Here is a 19,993-nt window from a genome sequence, read left to right as displayed (position 1 = left end):
GGAGAGAGTGATACAGAATGGGAAAGAAAAAGAGGAAAAGCAGGAAAAGGGAAAAAGAAAGGAAAAGAGAAAGATAGATGAAGTGAGAGTGGGAGGAAGACAAAAAAGAGAGGCGAGGTCAGGAAGAGAGATAAAGTCAGACAGAGAAAGAAGGAAAGCAGAGGCAAAGAGAGAAAGAAAGAAAGATAAAGTCAGAAAGGAAAAGAAGGGCAAGAGAGGTGAGGAGAAATAGAGAGGGTGAGAGCGAAAGAGAGAGGAAGACAGAGAGAGAGAGACAGAGAGAGAGAGAGTGGAGGTGTGCGTGGTGTGGACTCTCTGGAGATGAGGTTGTGAAGGGTTTTGGCTGGTTCACCTCTCACTGACTCCGGCACTGAGCTCCCAGCTCAGCGTCACAACACTCACACTCACAGCGCTGCTCTCACTCTGAGAGGTAATTGTGGAGTGCTCTGAGTCAGGGCAGTGGGGTGTCATGGTGCAGTCTGCAGGTTAAATGGACCTTTTCTCACCAAGTTTCTTCAGCTGAAATGAGCTGGCTGGACTGAGCTAAAGCTCCACAGTCCAGATCACGCTGAGCTGGGCACAGTGTTGAAACTGCTGTTTGGATAAGCTTTTATGTATCAGAGCTCAATATCTTGCAGCTATGCACCGATTATAAAGTTACAAAACTAAGCCAATTTTCTTCCTGGATTTTAATATCAATACATGTTTCAACACACGTGTTTTACATGTTGTTTTTTTCCAAATGTGATTCAAATTTGTTTGTTTGTTTATTTGTTGTATCACACCTTACATTGCACACATGTATAAATGTGGTCATTGTCTACTGGGGGTGGTGTATAAGCAGATAGAAGGTAAAAGAAAAAAAAAGTGATGAAAAAATTGCTAAAACGAGTCTATATTGCTCACAGAGTGGTAAACACTAATGACAGTCTATGGGCAGTAGTAAGTCCTCAAGCCCTTTAGACTTAACAATTTCTGGAAACTTTAGAAAATACATATTGGTACTGATAGTGTTGCATGAGCTTCATATGTTCATGTTTAATCTACAACAGCCAGAACATGTTCATGTGTACCAGCATCTAATTGCTGTCATAGTATTAAAAATCCCATGGAGTAAAAGTGTTTTTTTGTTTGGTCACTTTTTAATTGTGTTTTGACATTCATGGTCTGGACCAAAGTCAGCTCTAATAATAAGTTCTCCACTGCCTATGGGACACTTACAAACCTGCCTGTGCACTGTCCAATAAGAAAAAAAAGCTGATGTGAACAGAGAAAAAAGACTAGAAAAAACAAATGTATCCTTAACACCTGCATAGTGCAGTGTTTTTACAGCCTTTGGAATAACACAGTCTGTCATACCTGCCACCCACTCTAGTTAATGCACTTTTGAACAGGGCATGTGGGGATGTTCTCACAGGAGTGACTGATTTATTTTCCTTTAATTTCACTGAATTTCTCTTCAGGAAAAAATAAAATGGTAAATTAAAAAAATGTTCCTCTAGCGCAGCGGTCCTCCTGCGTCTCCCCTCTAATTATGAACGCTTCGCTGAACTTTAATACTTTTCCGTCCTGGCCTGCACACCACTGATACTCCTGACAAACAGGTATGGCACTCACGCGTTACACTCACACATGCGTGCTGGTCCACACACACACACATAGATGAGACTTTAATATGTGGAAAAATCCGATGACACGCGTAAATGCTGAACCGCAGCAGAACGTGGGCTCCATCAGAAGCCCAACCTGTTATTAACGAAACATTCGGACGTCCATTACATTCAGACGGAAACACTGAATGAAGAACGACGGCAGCTTTTACAGAGTCTACTGTGATTTCCCTTCCATGTACAACACGTCATTCAATAAGCTGCTTTTTTCCTCCCCCTCCTCTTTTGTCCAACACTACTTATCTCACTTTTTCGCTTCTTGAATGAAAAAGTGCAGTTCTGCCCAGCAAAAGTTTGAGGACTCCTAGCTTTTCCAAATGGTTGTAATTTGGGATATCAAAGTAACGTCAGCTAATAATCATTAATTATTAATTATTATGCCTTTCCAGTTTGATGCCTTTCACTCAGAGGGAGTAACTCTGTCCTACAGAAACCACTTTTCTCAGCTGCCCTAAAGGCTTCTTCATATAAGATGTTGCAATCTTGTACAGAAAAATTTGGCCTGGCCGAGAAGCGTTTGCTACAGACTACAAGATGGGGCAGAACATGCAGCAGGATACTGATAACGCTCTCAGCCGCTCTGTTAGTTGAACAATCAGAACAGAGTAGGCAATCAGACACAGCGATCAGATACAGCAGTGTTGCTGGAGTTTTTAAATACCTCAGTGTCACTGAAGCACTGAGAATAGTCCACCAACCAAAAATATCCAGCCAACAGCGTCCTGTGGGCAGTGTCTTGTGATCACGTTTGAAGGACTAGAGGATGATCAACACAAACTGTGCAGCAGCAGATGAGCTGTTGTCTCTGACTTTACATTTACTGTACATGGTGAACTGACAAGGTAGGAGTATCTAATAGAGTGGACAGTGAGTAGACACAGTGCTGTGTCTGATCCACTCGTATCAGCACAACAGACACTAGCATTCCACCACCAGTGTTACTGCAGTGCTGAGAACGATCCACCACCCAAATAGTACCTGCTCTGTAAGGGTCAATAGGGTCCTGACCACTGAAGAACAGGGTAAAAGGGGACTAACAAAGTATCAGAGAAACAGATGGACTACAGTCTGTAACTGTAGAACTATAAAGTGCAACTATATAGTAGGTGGACCTGAGAAAATGGACAATGAGCGTAGAAACAAGAAGGTATTCATAAAGTTATGTCTGATTGGTGTACATTATTTTTACATTTTAAAGATAAAACTTATCATGTAGAAAAAAAAAGCAATAAAAAGTGTGTTCATATTTGTTCTAGTGTTTCAAAGCCTGCACATTTTATACCCATTTTGTGATGTCAGCGCTTAAACCTTTTAGATGTTTAAGCCACCTTTGGGCCAAAAGCCTAAAAGAGTTTTAATATGTGCCTTTAACAATAGTTTGGAAAATAAAACTGCCAAATCATTATTAATGCAAAACCTGCTATTAGTGCAAAAGACTCTGTGATGAACATGAAGCACATTTGGAAAGTAACCATGAAAAGAAGGTAAGGTGTTGCTGAACTTTTGATGGGCAGCGTATGAGCCTCATCCATCAGCCGCAGCAGTGGCTGTCCAGAGTAGGGGCCAGACACTTTCCGAATGGCCTTCTGTTCAAGCAGCTTTAATTATTAAACATCTTCGGCAGGCCCCAGGGGGCGAGAAACAGACAGCGAGACAGAGGCAGAGAGAGAGAGAGAGAGAGAGAGATGACATCTTGTCACAGCTTAATGAATAACCAGTGACGCAAAATATGAACTTATGCAGTGAGTCCTTCCTTCAGTGCTTCATTTCCATTGTTACGACTGCAGCGAGTAACTTTGTTAGTGATAGGTACTGTAGTCTGAAGTCCTATTCAAACAGGATAAGTTCAGGCTGTAGTACTTGAGTCAGGTCTGACTCTGAGACTTCAGTCTCAGGGTACAGAAGACTCTGTTTGCTGTCTTTTCTAAACTCATTTTTTCATTGTAATACTATGTTTTCAAAAAACAACAAAAAGATGTTGGACTTTCTTGTTTGATTCTATTATTTTGGTTTTAGGTTGTGACTTCTGAATAAAATATCCTCTAAGCTTACCAATGCTATGAGCCATCATGAGCCATTGTATGCCTAGAAGCTTGGCAGTAACAAGGGAGACCCAGCAACAAGAAGGTTATGGGTTCAAATCCCAGGACAAGCTCCTTTTGGTTTCACCGTTAATGTTACTTGGTCTTCTCTCACCAACCTACCTCTCATCAAGAGAAATACTCAGCTACCTCGGCTAAATAATCACAGTGCCACATAATAACAGGGAACCCTCTAACTCTGCTACAACCATGCCATTAAAATGTGTCGGTTGCTTTTGTTATTTTTGGTAGAAACCCTAGGGGAATTAATGGGTCACTCTCTTTCTTCCCAAAACTAACTAACCTTAATATGTCCATTAATGTCTCTTGTAATCATATGTGCTAAAAGGAGAGCTTGATTTAAAAAATGTGTTACAGTCACTGGTGTTCTATGCAGGTTGTGTAACACCAGTGACTCTGACTCCAGTGACATTCTGGTTAAAATTGAGGGTTTTGTAAATTGGCTCACTCATTGGCCGTCAGACGAGCTTGTGCAGTTATTTAAAATCAGTAATAAAAATGATATTTGGCATTATTTAGAAAATTTTAATAACCCAGCCATTACAGACATATACACCAGTGACATATAGAAGTTATGTGCTGCCTGATAAACACAATTATTAATAAATGAATGAAATATATTGAGCAAGTGTGTCTCGCCATTTCATGCCTTGAGATGCTTCCTCTCTGATGAGCCTCGACCCAAGAAAGCAGTTTAACAGAGCTGAAAATACTGTTTTAAAATGTAACTTAACAGCAGTGACCAAAATCTCTGTGACAAATGATTTTTTTAAAATAAATTACATATTTTTTAAATAAAGTACAATGTCAATGATATTAAAAGTAAACATGAATCTGCTTTATATAAATTCCTAAGTTAAACCTTGTTTTACACATGCAGAGCGACTATGAAACAGGATAAAAAAAAGAGAAATCAGAGAAATCATAAGAGAAAAGTATTATTTATTCTGAGATGAACTGTAAATGCACATACCAACTTTTCTGACATAGTTTCCCACTCCAAATGAGGAATGACCCATATCTATATGGTATTTCACGAAAGTGAGTGCACCCCTCACATTTCTGCAAATGTTTTACTATATTTTTTAATGGGACAACACTATAGAAATGAAACTTGGATATAACTTAAAGTAGTCAGTGTGCAGCTTGTATAGCAGTGTAGATTTACTGTCCTCTGAAAATAACTCAACACACAGATATTAATGTCTCAATAGCTACCAACAGAAGTGAGTACACCTCACAGTGAACATGTCCAAATTGTGCCCAGTTGTGTCGTTGTCCCTCCCTGGTGTCATGTGACTTGTTAGAGTTAAGGTTCCAGGTGTGAATGGAGAGCAGGGCTGTTAAATTTGGTGTTTTGGGTACAATTCGCTCATACTAGCCACTGGATATTCAACATGGCACCTCATGACAAAGAAAGAAGATGGCTAACACCCTGAAACTGAGCTATAGCATGGTGGCCAAGGTCATACAATATTTTTCCAGGACAGGATCCACTCGGAACAGGCCTCACCAGCGTCGACCAAAGAAGTTGATAAGATATAATAAAATATTTGCAGAAATGTGAGCGGTGTACTCTCTCTCTAGCTCTCTTTCTCTCTCTCTCTCTCTCTCTCTCTCTCTCTCTATGTGTATATATATATATATATATATATATATATATATATATATATGAGCCCTTCAGTTCAGCTCCTGAAGGTCCCAACAATGCTGTATTGGCAAAGATTCTGTGGGAGAAAAAGATCCTGGATATATATATATATATATATCCTTCATTGCATTCACTGCACGTTCAATGGTTGGATGGTGGGGCCAGGAACTGTGGGGGAAAGTGTGTGTGAACAGACGAGAGAGAAGAGACAGGGCTGAGTCAGAGAGCTATCTGTTAGAGAACAGCTTTACTCATGTACGGTGTCATTGTGGCAACAGCTGGAGTACAGAGCACCATAACTTCGGTCTCTTTCAACAGTGCTGAATGCTACAGAACATTATTTTAAACCAATTCTGCGTGTTTTTAGTTTCCATGTGTACTGCATCAGCGGTAACATATCACTCATGCTATTAAGGCACCGTTGAAGTTGCATTGAATGAGAGAGAGGGAGAGAGACAGAGAGAGAGAGAGAGAGATAGGGTAGAGATGATACTGAGGCTGGCAGAAGCAGAGAAAGAGAGAGGGAGAACAATACTGCTGGACTGCACTTTGTTAGTTATGAACCCTAAATGCTTTTTCCACATGTGGCCCTGTGGACGCTCTTTGGGTTTTTACCCGGCTTACAACATTACAGCCGACCCCTACAGGCCAAATAATGAGTAATTGTGAGACGCCGGAGGAAGCCCTGAGCTACAGGTTCACATCTAAACCGGACCTGGGAGAGAACAGCTGCTCAGAGAGAGAGAAAGAGAGAGAGAGCCCTCCATGTTCCTCAGTCTGAACATTTAGCCCTTTGGCTTTCTCTCTCTCTCTCTCTCTCACTCTCTCTCTCTCTCTCTCTCTCTCTCTCTCTCTCTCTCTCTCAGCTAGGAGGAACTTGGCAATCATTCCTTTGCTGCTTATGTGCTGTACAGTACAGGAGGTACATGGACCATATTCTCTCTCTCTCTCTCTCTCTCTCTCTCTCTCTCTCTCTCTCTCTCTCTCTCTTTCGCATATAAATGGTCTTGCCTTTCTCTCTCAAGGATCTCTTTTTTTTTCCCGTGCTGGAAATGCTGAACTCCACTCTTTCTTTTCCCACACTTTCATTTCCTTTCCTATCATTGCCTATGCCAAAAAGACACAATAAAAAAGAAATAAAAAGACAGAAAAACTGAAAGATATGACTTGTCTTATTCTCTTTGTGTTGAGGCTGAAACAGAAAAAAATTACTTATGCTCTTTCATCAAAGGGGAACAAAATTATATGTCAGGAAAACTTAAAGCAAATGGATGATACTATGTTTGACAGCAAATATTTTTCAGGATATTTACAGATTGGGCACTTTAGCTAATGAGATGTTGAATCACCTGTGTCCACACACACACACACACACACACACACACACACACACACACACACACACACACACACACACACACACACACATACACTCATCACCTGCATCTCTCAGGTTTCACACATCATTTTTATATCATTCAAACTTATGTGCAGTCAATCACTGTCAGAGCAGAGCTGGCCATTGTTTAAGAAACCGTTTCCTCTCTGAGTTATGCTCTCTCTCTCTCTCTCTCTCTCTCTCTCTCTCTCTCTCTCTCTCTCTCTCTCTTTGTCCCTCATTATTTTTCTCTTCCTCTCTGCATAACTCTGTACATCACTGTCTTTTTCTTTCTCTTTCTACCTGTCTCTCCTTTCCATTTCCTTCTCTCTCTCTCTCTCTCTCTCTCTCTCTCTTTCCCTCTCTCTTTCACTTTCTCTCTGTCTTTCTCTCACTCTCTTTTTCTCTTTCTCCCTCTCTCTTCATTGTTTCTTTCTTACCTTATCTCATCTCTCCCTTTCATCTTTCTTCCTCTCTCTCTCTCTCTCTCTCTCTCTCTCTCTTGTCTTTGTCTCTCTCTTTCCCTCTCTCTTTCAATTTCTCTCTGTCTTTCTCTCACTCTCTTTTTCTATTTCTCCCTCTCTCTTCTTCTCTTCATTGTTTCTTTCTTACCTTATCTCATCTCTCCCTTTCATCTTTCTTCCTCTCTCTCTCTCTCTCTCTCTCTCTCTCTCTCTCTTGTCTTTGTCTCTCTCTTTCCCTCTCTCTTTCAATTTCTCTCTGTCTTTCTCTCACTCTCTTTTTCTATTTCTCCCTCTCTCTTCTTCTCTTCATTGTTTCTTTCTTACCTTATCTCATCTCTCCCTTTCATCTTTCTTCCTCTCTCTCTCTCTCTCTCTCTCTCTCTCTCTCTCTCTTGTCTTTGTCTCTCTCTTTCCCTCTCTCTTTCAATTTCTCTCTGTCTTTCTCTCACTCTCTTTTTCTATTTCTCCCTCTCTCTTCTTCTCTTCATTGTTTCTTTCTTACCTTATCTCATCTCTCCCTTTCATCTTTCTTCCTCTCTCTCTCTCTCTCTCTCTCTCTCTCTCTCTCTTTCTCTATTTCCCTCTCTCAGCCTCTTTCACTCTGTCCACCACTCTCTTCTTCTTTTTATTTTTTTCTTCCTCCTCCTCTCCCCTTCTCTCTCTTTTTCTTTCATTTTACCTATATCTCTCCTTTTTCCCCACCCTCTCTTTCTTTTTTGATTGCTGTCTTTCTCTTATCCTTTTTATCTTTCTCTCCTTCCCTTTTTGTCCATCTTTTCTCTCTCCCTCTCCATCAGTTTCCCTCTCTCTCCCCCTCTCTTTCTCTCTCCCCCACTCTCTTCTTCTCTTCATTGTTTCTTTATATCCTTTTCTCCTCCTCTTCTCCTCTTTCTCTCTTTTTTCCCTCACTCTAGCTATCTCTTTTTCACTCACTCTCTTTCATGTTCAATCATGCTTTCTCTTTTCCTTTCTTAACTTCCCTCTTTCCCTCACTATCTCTTTTTGTTCTTCTCTGTTCACTTTACCATCTCTCTCTCTCTCTCTTAGTCACTGGCTACATATTGGTGTATGTAGTAGTCCTGCAGTATTGAACAGCTCCATATCAAAGAGAAGAATTGTTTAGAGCCTTCAGAGGCTGAGACGCACTTCACTTCTCCTTCTCTCTCTCTCTCTCTCTCTCTCTCTCTCTCTCTTTTTCTCTCTCTGTGCTTATCGTCCATGTGCAGCAGTAGAGGGGATGCCACCAGGGATGGTTAGGGTTATGATATGGCCCTCACATAAATCTAGGTCACCGGCTTAATTGTATTTTCAGGCATTTTGTTCTTAATAGAAGCTCGCTTTTTTCTTTTTTTTTATCTGAAGGAGAGAAAGGAGTGAAAGAGGAAAAGAGTACAGATAACAAAACATGAGCGGACATTGAGCAGTTCACACAGAAGTAAAGTCCGCACAGGAGTGAAGGAGCTAGACCAAGAGACCTTCGTCTGGGTCAGGGTGTGTGTTCGTGTGTGTGTGTGTTTGATGAAAGGTAAATTGCAGGTCGTGTTAATGCCGGACCTCGCTTTTATCGTGTGGTGTACTAAAGCCCCTCAGCTGGAGGTCCATTTGACTCTGCAGCCAAGAGTTTAACAAAGGTGAAGCCCAGCAAAGGACCAGCAAGAATACTGCTACTCTTTATGGCATCATATAGAGAGCATTAAAGGGCAAGTTCAGTCAAAAAATGAGGCTAATGTAGCAAACATGATAGAGGCAAGCTATCTAACAGTGTCGTACCAATAAGTGCACACTTGTCTTGAGTGGTTATGACATTGTGTGACATATTGTTTCCAGCAGTAAACCATGAGCACTAGAGGTAGGTGTTCAGTTCAGGTGACAAATGTCAAGACTATCCAGAGTCAATAAACCTTTAGTGTAAAGCTAATTTCTTCTACTTCCCCTAAATGACTCCCAGGACTATGTTAATAAAAGACAGTAACATATATTTTACCTTGCATGTTGCAGTTGTACAGTGACTGTGATGTGATTATAAAAATCAAACTGTAATATTACACCACTTCTTTAAATGATAAGTGATTCTATTACCTTCAACATCAGGTCACCCAATCAGAAAAGAGATTCTCTTTACATCAGTCTTAAAGGCATAGTAAACAAAAACAGCCTGGCAAGGGCATAAATAGAGGCTGGAGAATAGCAATTTAAAGTCTTGTGACTGTTTTAGATTCACAAACATCACACATGGAGATCCCACTGTCAGAGTCTAATAACAATGTAGGTACACAATAACAATACATATAACAGCACTGTAACTACTGGATTACAGCAGCATATTTTTCAATATCATGTAATAGGCTACTCTTTTTTCCAAAAAGGACTTTCTGTTCATAATGCCATATATAGAACACTTTATAGAACCAACTAGAGTACATTCTCCATCATTCTGAAGAACCATTTCACCATGCAAAGAGCCCTTTAATCATGCAAATGGTTCTTTAAGTGGTCATGGTTCTATATAGAACCTTTTCTTTTTACTAAAAACCCTTGAAGAACCATCATTACTAAGAGTGTACAGACTTTGAAAATGTGAATTGCTATTAACCCATGTGCAGTATTACTATAATGTAATTAAACAGTATCTGTGTACTGTTACACTAAGTATATTGAATGGACAGATGCACTTATGTAATTACACAAGCAAAATGAAATCAAAATGACGTTGGTTGTTAATCTTAATGTGTAAGGCCTTCAGTCCAGCTCCTGAAGGCTTTACCAATAAAAAAGCTGGCTATGATGTATCTACATAGATACCACAGAGAAAATGATCCTGATTAGAGCTTAAATACAAGCAGCATGTTCATTATATTATTTAAGCAATAGAACACGAGTGGGAGTGTGTTATCGTGAAATAACATCATGGATGAATAACATGATGTTATTCGTGATAGCACATGACCTTGAGTGTTCTATTGCTGTTATACAATAGTTAAATAAATAAAGTAAGAAATGAATAAATTTGGCAGTGAATGTGGTGTTTAATATATTTTATTGTTACCAGTATCTTCCTATAGTTGCTTAACAAGCAGCTTGTTGCTACGTCACAGTAACAAACTGCACACGTTGCTGCACAGTCTGCTGTAAGCCTCGCCTTTTGAAGTACGGACTGAGCCATAAAACTGCTGCAAAATCAACTTTAGCTCAGTGTTGTCTTTTTGCCAGATCAATATTAATTATATATTAATGTTGTTTTGTTCCAGCCAGTCTGTAAAGGATCTTACAGCCTTTTTATTTGCTGAATGGTGTTCGGTTCATTTATGGCTCATTCCAGGTTGTTTAGGTGTTCTTCTGTCACAGCTGCCAATTGAAAAGCTAGTCTCATCTTCAAATCGGCTGCCGGTAAAATGTAATCTTAAAAGTGTCCATTTTCTGTCTGTGCACAAGTAAGAAGTAAAAACATTCAAATGGCTTGAGCATCTCCTACAACTGTCAAAGTCGTTGCTTAGCAACAACGTTTTAGTGCAGTGATACAGTGTTTGTGAAGAAAACATGATGTTATGGCAAAATAACAGCACAGTTAGACGATTCACAACCAATCAGCTTGCGTGGTAAGAACTAACTGTTTCATAAATTAAAATGAACAAAAATTACAGCCATGATGCTTTTAGAGCATCGATATAACTGGGCATTCTCTGGAGCTTCATTACTACTAAGCTGCGAATACTTTGTAGCCCCGGTGCAAAACTAAAGAAGTACCAATCACATCTCAGATCATCTGGGAGAATTGTGTACATTTTTTTGGGCCAATTCACCAAAAACGAAGGACAAACTGATATTAGCCAGTGACTGCAGAGAAAATGGCCCAGTCAGTTGGTGCCTCAGCACATCCTTTGAAAATGCATGTCCAGCAAAATGGTTTCTGAGTGCAGGACATTAGACTCAATTACTAACAAGCTGAAAAGTCCTCGTTATAATTTGCACTGCACACATAAACAGAAGATGGAAAACAGTTATTGAGCACAGGGTTAAGCGTGTACTACTCCTTTGACCTTTGATCCCTTCGGCATAACTAGCTGCAGGCTGACAGTGCGGGTCATTGGGCTTGGTGTGAAGTGAAGTCAGTGTATTGGCTGTGACCTGTGTGTTTTGGTGTGTAATGAGACCTCAGAGGGTTTTAGAGGCAGACGCAGCCAAATGAAATAATACATACTGCTGTAAAGAGGAACTCACACATTCATACTGCACTACGGGAATCTGTTGTGTGTGTGTGTGTCTGTGTGTGTGTGTGTGTGTGTGTGTGTGTGCGCTACGTGCTTTGTTACCATGTACCTCTGTGAGAAGCTTATCCTTTCTGTGGCAGATTTTGTTCAGTAAAGTTAGGTGGCTGCACTACCAGTTTATTAATCCGGCCCTAATCTATAATCTGAGGACAGATGTTGGGTTTGGTTATAGAATGGAATTACAGCTGGCAGAGAAATAGATCCCACCTGCATCCCGAGGTCACCCACACACACATTTGTATTCGAACAGAGAGATGTAGACATCTGTCAGTATTTTCTATAGCAGCATTTATAGCTGCTGAATAAATCCACTGTAAGTGAAGAGCCTTTGCAACTGAGCTCATTGTCCTTTGTTGTGCTTTACACTGAAATAGCACAAACGGTTTCCTTAAAGGGTCTGTATGATGGAAAACAACCGCCCCCACCAAGTTTATTATTTTTCTGGTGTCACAAAAAATGATGATCCCACTTTATATTAAGTGTCTTTAATAACTGTGTAGTTACATGTGAACAACATATGCAGCAACACTGTAACTGCTAATGATTTAGTCAATGCTACAGACAGATTACAGAAGTACACCATATCGCTGTAGTTGGAACAAAATATCTCCAAAATGGTAACTTTACAGGAAAAGGAGAAAACATACTTTACTTTTAATGTAAGTCAATGGAACCAGTACTTTTGGGCTGTTTCCTTTGGTCCATTCATCATGAAAATTACACACAGTGTAAAGGCCAACAGGTATTTTCAAATTATGATAAAAACGGAAAACAAGGTTTTGTTCTGACAGCAGCGATATATAATTACACAAGTGTATCTTAATAACTGTAACGGCCTACTTTCTCTTATGCAATTACTCAAGCGTAATAACAAATGTAATTAGATTTGCAATCAGACTGGAACAGCAGTAGTTTTCAGGTATTTTCCAGCAGTAAAAGGAAGTATATAAGAACTTACATTAAAACATTACTTACACTGTATCTGCCAGGTTTCCTAACATTTAGTTAGCATTTATGTTGCTAGTGCTGTGAAACTGTGACCAGTTTCAGCTTTTAACTATTCTGTATGTATATGTGACAGAACAGCAGATGCTTCCTTACTTTAAAATGTAACTTTTATAAGATTAATTGTTGCATTTCCACCAAAGCAATTTGTATTTTACCACTCCTTTATTACACAGTACCTACATAACAACTACACAGGAACTAACTAACACTGCACTACAGGAAAGTTCCTGTGTAGAAAATGCACTTGTGTAATTACATGAGGCAAAACTGAAGTTGATGAATGTATGTAATTACATAGGCTGTACCTCTGTCATCCATCTGTAACACTGGCTAAATAATCAATAGTTAGTGTTGTTGCATGTGTTATTCATGTGTAACTACACAGTTATTAGACACTTAATATACAGTGTGACCATAATGATTCATGCAAATGAACGTTTAATGATTTTGTTGATTTTCTAAGTGGAAATGAGGTAACACATCCTCTACATGCATGTCTGATCATTGTAATGCATAATTATTGTTTATTTGCTGAACGTAACTATCAGACGCATATTCTTTTTTCTTTATATTCAGTTCCCTGTACAGTATGTGTCAATCTGTATTTAGAATAATGATTTTTACATTCACTCTTAAAAGTGAATATTCTTCTATATAAAGCCATGGATTTAAAAGTTGCATTGTTAATGGTTCTTCAGATTGAAGAAGAATGTGTTTTTCTATATTGTATATGTATGTTTTTCTATATCCAGCCAAAAGAGTTTGACTGTTTTTTCAGGCTTGACATTGTAACAGTAGAAGAACCCTTTTGGGTACTATATAGAAGTAAGATCCAATAAAGAACCATCTCCAGCACAATCTCTATCAATCTGAAGAACCTTGTAATCATGCAAATGGTTCTCTGAGTGTCCATGGTTCCATATAGAACCATTTTCTTTACTAAAGTGTCCTTGAAGAATCATCATTTTTAAGAGCGTACAGTCCCTGAAACTGTTGATTGCTATTAACCCATGTGATTTAACAAGGTGATCATGTTACTACAATGATATTAAATAGTATCTATGTGCTGACTGACACTTTATATTGAGTGGACATTTCCTGTTTTAGTTGTTAAGTAGGTTGAGTGAAATTACAGACTGGTAATGCCGACGTTACTTTTTAGGTAGTATAATATAATACCAATATTTGAATGAATCATCCATGAAGTGAAACACCACATAAACACTAGGGGTAGTAAGCACACTTGCCCAGAGCGGTATGTAGCCCTATCCACAGCACCTGGGGAGCAGTTGGGGGTTAGGTGCCTTGCTCAAAGGCACCTCAGTCATGTACTGTCAGCTCTGAGGATCGAACCGGCGACCTTCGGGTCACAAGACCCATTCCCTAACCTCCAGCCATGACTGCCCCAGTACATCACCAGTAGTTAAGCTGTTGTAGAGTGTACTGTTAAAGTGTAAGCATGTAATTCTTAGAGACACTAAATATGACATTGGACCAAATAAAATACAAAAAAGCATCTAGTATATGGGCATTTGAACTAATTGGCAGCTCTTTTTTTGCATTTTTAAAGAGTACTGAAAGACTTTTTGTGTTCTATTTGTAGATCTTTACTTCTCTGGCATCTGACTCAAATCTAGCACTGCAAAATAAGAACGAAATGCTGGTATTGCAATTATTTTGCGGCATATGAAGAGCGTGATGAATAATGTGACATTGGGAAAGACTGGCTTTAGAATAATATACATTTGTTGGATTACATAATATCTCAACCCTAGCACACAATAAAACATTTGGCTGTTACTGCAGTTTGATGTGATATTAGTATTGCAAAGGATAATATCTAATAATATTGATTACCAGATGATGTGTTCTTCAAGCTTAATGAATTGATACCATCTAATGTTTACCTTCTGAAATCTGAAATCACATCTAAGCCACAGCAAATTGGATAAAGTATCACTTTTTTCCCCCATCCCATACAGTAGTGAACTTCAAAACAAGGCCACAAGAAACACTGAGCATTTTAGATCTTCAGAGACAACAGAGAGCCGTTTTATCCTCTTTACGTCATCTCTCCGAAATCCTCCTTCAGCAAAGGAAATCTGTCCCGCATGAGAAACGCGGTACCTTGGCTAACAATAACAATGTTATTAGTCCTAAATACACACTTGCAAATGCTTAAGTCAACAGTCGCAAACAGGCTATGCTTATCTGGAAGGTTACAAAAGCTTTGCTTTCCTGCTCTGGTAATAATAGGTATTACATTTTGGCTAATGAAAAACATACATTCGTAGGACAGAGGTTCTTTTTTCCCCCATTTCTTCAATCAAACAAGCCAAAATCCATTAACAGATATACCTGTCCCTTGCATATCCCCTTAATATTTCAAAACTTTGAAAAAGCAAAAGGACATGTACCTTGTTCCGTTACCTCACTAAATCAGCGATGATTACTGCCGCATGCATCATTTCCATACTTCAATTAATATTCAAATTGTATATAACATTCTGCATACAAATGGCTAATATATTCAGGATTAGGTATATTGCGGTTTAAATCTATCTCTCTCCTGCGCTACCTATCCTTCAGTTAATAAGCTCCGGCTTCTCTGTGAGCTTTTCCCTCCACTTATTAGAATACAGCATGCAGAAGGACGTGTCACACCTCCTCAATATTATTCCTCACAATTAATGTCGAGTCGAAAACACAAGGCCCAGTTAATTTGAACCGACACACGCACACACACACACATACACACACATGCGCTAAAACAGAGCCGGTAAACAGGCCTTCCGGAACCAGTCAAGTGTTTCAAATCTAATTTGAATATATGAATGTTTGCTTTGTCTGTTTTCACTAAAGCGACCAGGCTCTGTTGGAACATATTGAGAGGGTGAGTTTGGTAATGGACTGAATGGTGCGAGGACGGTGAGGGCTAAAGCTGGGTCAGGGGTTGGCTGGGTTCACTGCTACATTCACATTATCTGATTTATGTACCCCACAGCAGATTGTACAGTCAACACTTTTGTTTGAGTGACCCATATCTATCATGTGGACACACTGGTTCTCAAAACTGTTACATAGCTGGGATGTAACCCAGTAGGTCCGGTCTATTCAGAATGATCAAATGTTTTAAGACAAAACTGTGATTTTTGTTTTATATTAGTGCTCTCATTGCATTATTACCAATTACAATCATTAAGCTCTTCATATCACTGCTAAATATGTGAGGTGTAATCTAATCCAGTGTCCCAACCTAGTCCTCAGAGCCCCCAGACAGTCTACATTTTTGCGCCAAACTAAAAGGGATGAAGGAAAAAATGAGGACCGTCAGGGGGCCCTGAGGACTGAATTGGGAAGCACTGGTCTAATCAACCAATTCCAAGTTCTGATTTTATTTATTTTTTGGCCCTGTTTAGCATGTTACCACTGCCTATATAATACGCATTAATAAACAAAACTATTCATAAAACATTCATAAAGGGGTAGTTTTTTTGTAAAGTGGTTCCAAAATAGCAGTACATTATGGGATCACAAAGCATCATTTATTACCTAGCCAGCTAACTCTAAGGCTTAGCTCAGTCACAGTGGTGGGCTCACCATGGCAACGTTTACTTATGCAATTTATGATTTCGTTTGGGATTACAGGATGTGAACAGCTCTCGTCTCAATCAAAGATGTGTTCCTAGCCAATCAGAGTTGACCTTCTGATGGAGAATCCTTTTCAGGTCACATTATCTTTTGTTTTTCTTCTTTTTATTGAATTTCTGTAAGTCATCAGGTACTAAATTGTTTTGTTGTACACATGCAGTTACGCCAAAGAAAGACAAATGACACAGGAACCACTTTGCATTACATAACACCTACATAAGCTTGTCATGACAACTTTAGTTAACTTTGATCAAAACTGCCAAATGCTTTTACAGTGAATAATGCCTATTTGAATAAGTATTTATTAACATTTACGCAGGGTTATGTGAGTTGTTCTGTCAAGCTTATGTAGGTGTCATGTAGCCTTATGAACAGTACCCTACAGTAAAGTGTTACGGGTAGCCTTTTGAGATGGCTGCAAGCAGCAAATAATGTTAAAAAATATGGCTTTTTAGTGGAAGAACATATAAATCTCAAAAATATGAAGAAATTGCATCAGCAAAAATATAAACCCAGCCGAAGTCTCAGATGAGGAACTACCTGTGCACGGCTCAGTTTGCCTCAGGCTTGGCTCTAACGCACACTAAAGCTGGGGGGATATCTTTGGCCCACAGTGGGTTTATAAAGTCTGCTCTGGAAAGATGGGCTTTGCTAACCTGAGAGTAGCACTCATAAATAAAAAAGGCTTACACCTGTACTGCCAAGTGTATGTGTGCATATCACTAGCCCCAGCAGGGTCCGAACTCTGTGTGTGGGTGTCTGCGTGTGTGTAACAGGCCCCAGCAGAGGCACAACTGACGAGACGTTAGCACGAAGATGCAGACAGCAGTAAACGCGTGTGGTATAGAAGAGCCAGAGCTGGTAATGGATAGGTTTATTTTAGAGCCAACCATATGCTATCAATCTCTAAGAGGTATGGGAAACCCTTCTCTCTCTCTCTCTCTCTCTCTCTCTCTCTCTCTTCCTCTCCCTCCCTCTCCTCTTGCTCTCTCTCTCCCAGCCTCTCTTCCGAGCAGGAATCCGGCATCCTCGGGAGAATAAAACATCAACCTCTCGGCAGCTCCACTAACAATAATAAAAATGCCTGGGCTTAAAGGTGACATTCCCAATTTACGATTATTTGTGTCTATAAAGTGTATTCTTTGGCTCTTGACTCATTCGCACTGTCTGCCCCTGCAAGAACAATACATTAAAGAATGTCCCAGGCAAATGGAAATTCTATCCCTTTTATTAAAGTGAGCCGTCACTACCTGAGTGTTTTCATTCAGGCTGCCTGACCTCGGAGGACGCATTTATCCCCTCCTGTCGCTCTTCCTCTTGCTCAATTCAGGCCTAGAATTCCCCCGTGGCCCTGCAGAGTAGCAGGTGAAAAGAGAGAAAGAGAAGATTCAGGGAGTTCTGCAGGTAGGTGTGACCAACAGACTATATTTAATATAGTCTATATAGACTATATATATTATATATATTTATCTGGGTAGTTAGTGTTTATAAAAGAAGTGGAAAAAATAAAAAAAACTGGAGATAATCATATACTGTCCTCATCAGGAAAAAGCTTTCAACTTTGAGAGAGAGGAGAAAATCAAGCTGCGTCAGATCTGTAAAAATCCACAGGTGCTTTATGTTCATCCTTCAACTGTGAGAAGACAACTCAAGACCATGCATCTGAAAGGATGTGTAGCAGAAAAGAAGCCCTTACTGAGAAATAGAAATAGATGTGAATTTACTCAGGTGCACTCAGAACAATGGACTGTCCACCCCAGAGTCCAGATTTTAACACCACTAACTGTTATTGAGATTACTTGGATCTTGAGACGCAGAAAATGCAACTAATTTCTACGACTGAACTTTGCAGGCGTGGAATAATAATAATATCCCTGCAGATTTCTTTGAAAAACTGAAAGTAAGCAGTCTTTTGTAGAGAATTTAAAGAAAACAATATAGAATAAATATACATTTTTACATTTAGTTTAGTTTAGGCTTCTGTGTATTATATATATATATATATATATATATGCTAAAATGATCCAAAATGATTATAACATGGAGAAAGAAGTTATAATAAAATGAGATTTTATTCATATTTCAAAAGTGCAGAATGAAACTGAGAATGAATGTGACTAGATAATTACAGTAAATAATCTAATTTAAAATAAAATAACATCTTGTTAAAATATTGAATAAGACTGAAAATATGCTAGGCAAAAATTTGTAATACAGTATATGAGTTATTATTGAAACTGAACAAATGATTTCCAACATTTCAAAAAATTATATCTACCAGTGTGTAACTTATCCATTTCCAAGCATGTAATAACCGCATATAAGTAACTTAAAAACTTTTACTGTATTTGTGTTTATATGTGTTTATTTAGGCTGAATTATAAATATGTCAATTTATTATAGAATATTTTATGGTACAAGTACACTTACTGCAGGGATAAACAGTATTAAAAGATTTTCTTTTGTGCAATTCTGCATTTTAGACAGCAAAGAGTAATTATTGTAAGGTAGACTGAAAGTCTTTTTAGTTAATTTATACAGTATTTCAAGTTTGTGGACAAAAAAAAAACTTATTATCTACTTTAAATTATCTACTGTAAAATTGTTTGGCTGATAAAATTAGACCAGCACTGAATTTCTGCTGAATTTCTACCTTTCTCAAATTAGTATCAGCCCTATTGTATAGTAATTCCTTTTCAGCTTATTTGCTACAAGACCAATTTTAAATTCTCTAAATTATTTTTATCTATCAATAAATTATTGAACCCTGAAATTTTTAAGTCGTTTAAAGTTCCATTTTACAATGAAACTGTTTCCATGAAACTAATAGTAGTCCAAACATGTGGATGGCACTGTACTTTTCACATTTCACTTCCACATGTGGACCTTTTCACCGTCACTCTGTCTGTCCAGACTTTTTCTCATTTGGGCAAAAGGAATAACACAGATCCAGTGTCGGTATAAAAAGCATGGGCGAGAGAGGGAGACAGACAGAGGTAGAGAGAGAGAGAGATAGAGAGAGAGAGAGAGAGAGAGAGAGAGAGAGAGAGAGAGAGAGAAAGAGGGGGAGAAGTGAACGTTGTCGGCAAATATTTTCCACACCCCCCATAACCGAGTGGAGCCTCGCCGAGCCTGTGCATTGGATCCAGTTGTGTGTTTGAGTGCTGGCAGGCGAAAGGCCCAGCTTAATGACGGAGCGGAGGGACGAGGCCTGTGTGATGTGGGCAGGGACCCAGTGTGGTCACGCTGGCCTGCGTACTTTTCCTTTCTTATTTTACTCCCTCGGTGGTGCACGGAGCCGTGTGGGAAGCCAGTGCTGCTCTAATCTACAACAAATGTCATTCGCTCAGGGAAGGAAACTCCCAGACTTGCTCAGGCTGCAGGAGGATATGGAGAAACGTGGGTCAGGACACTTTGTGGACAGCTGCTTTGTGGAATAAAAAAAAAGGGTTGTGGTGGCCAATCAAATCTCTGTAGGGGCAATGCCATCACAGGCACCCACTGACACGCCACTGCCTACATGTAGCTAGACATTTAATAGATTTCAGGAAGCCTGGTTAAAAGAAGCTGAATTTGAATGTAATACTCAGGAATTAAGTGTTTGTCAACATGCCGAATAAATTATTGCCAAAATGTGTAGATAATGTTGTAATGTTGTAATGTTGTACTCAGCTTACACCCTCATAAGCAAGTCAGTTTGAAATTGTTATTCATTACTGGTTAGCTACATTAGCTGCATGTAATACATAGTGCAACATCCGTTTGTTAACATGTCATCAATGAGTCATGTCCAGTAATGCC

Source organism: Pygocentrus nattereri, chromosome 30, assembly GCF_015220715.1.
Source record: "Pygocentrus nattereri isolate fPygNat1 chromosome 30, fPygNat1.pri, whole genome shotgun sequence".
NCBI classification, from domain to species: domain Eukaryota; kingdom Metazoa; phylum Chordata; class Actinopteri; order Characiformes; family Serrasalmidae; genus Pygocentrus; species Pygocentrus nattereri.
Note: the sequence above shows the minus strand (reverse complement) of the source record.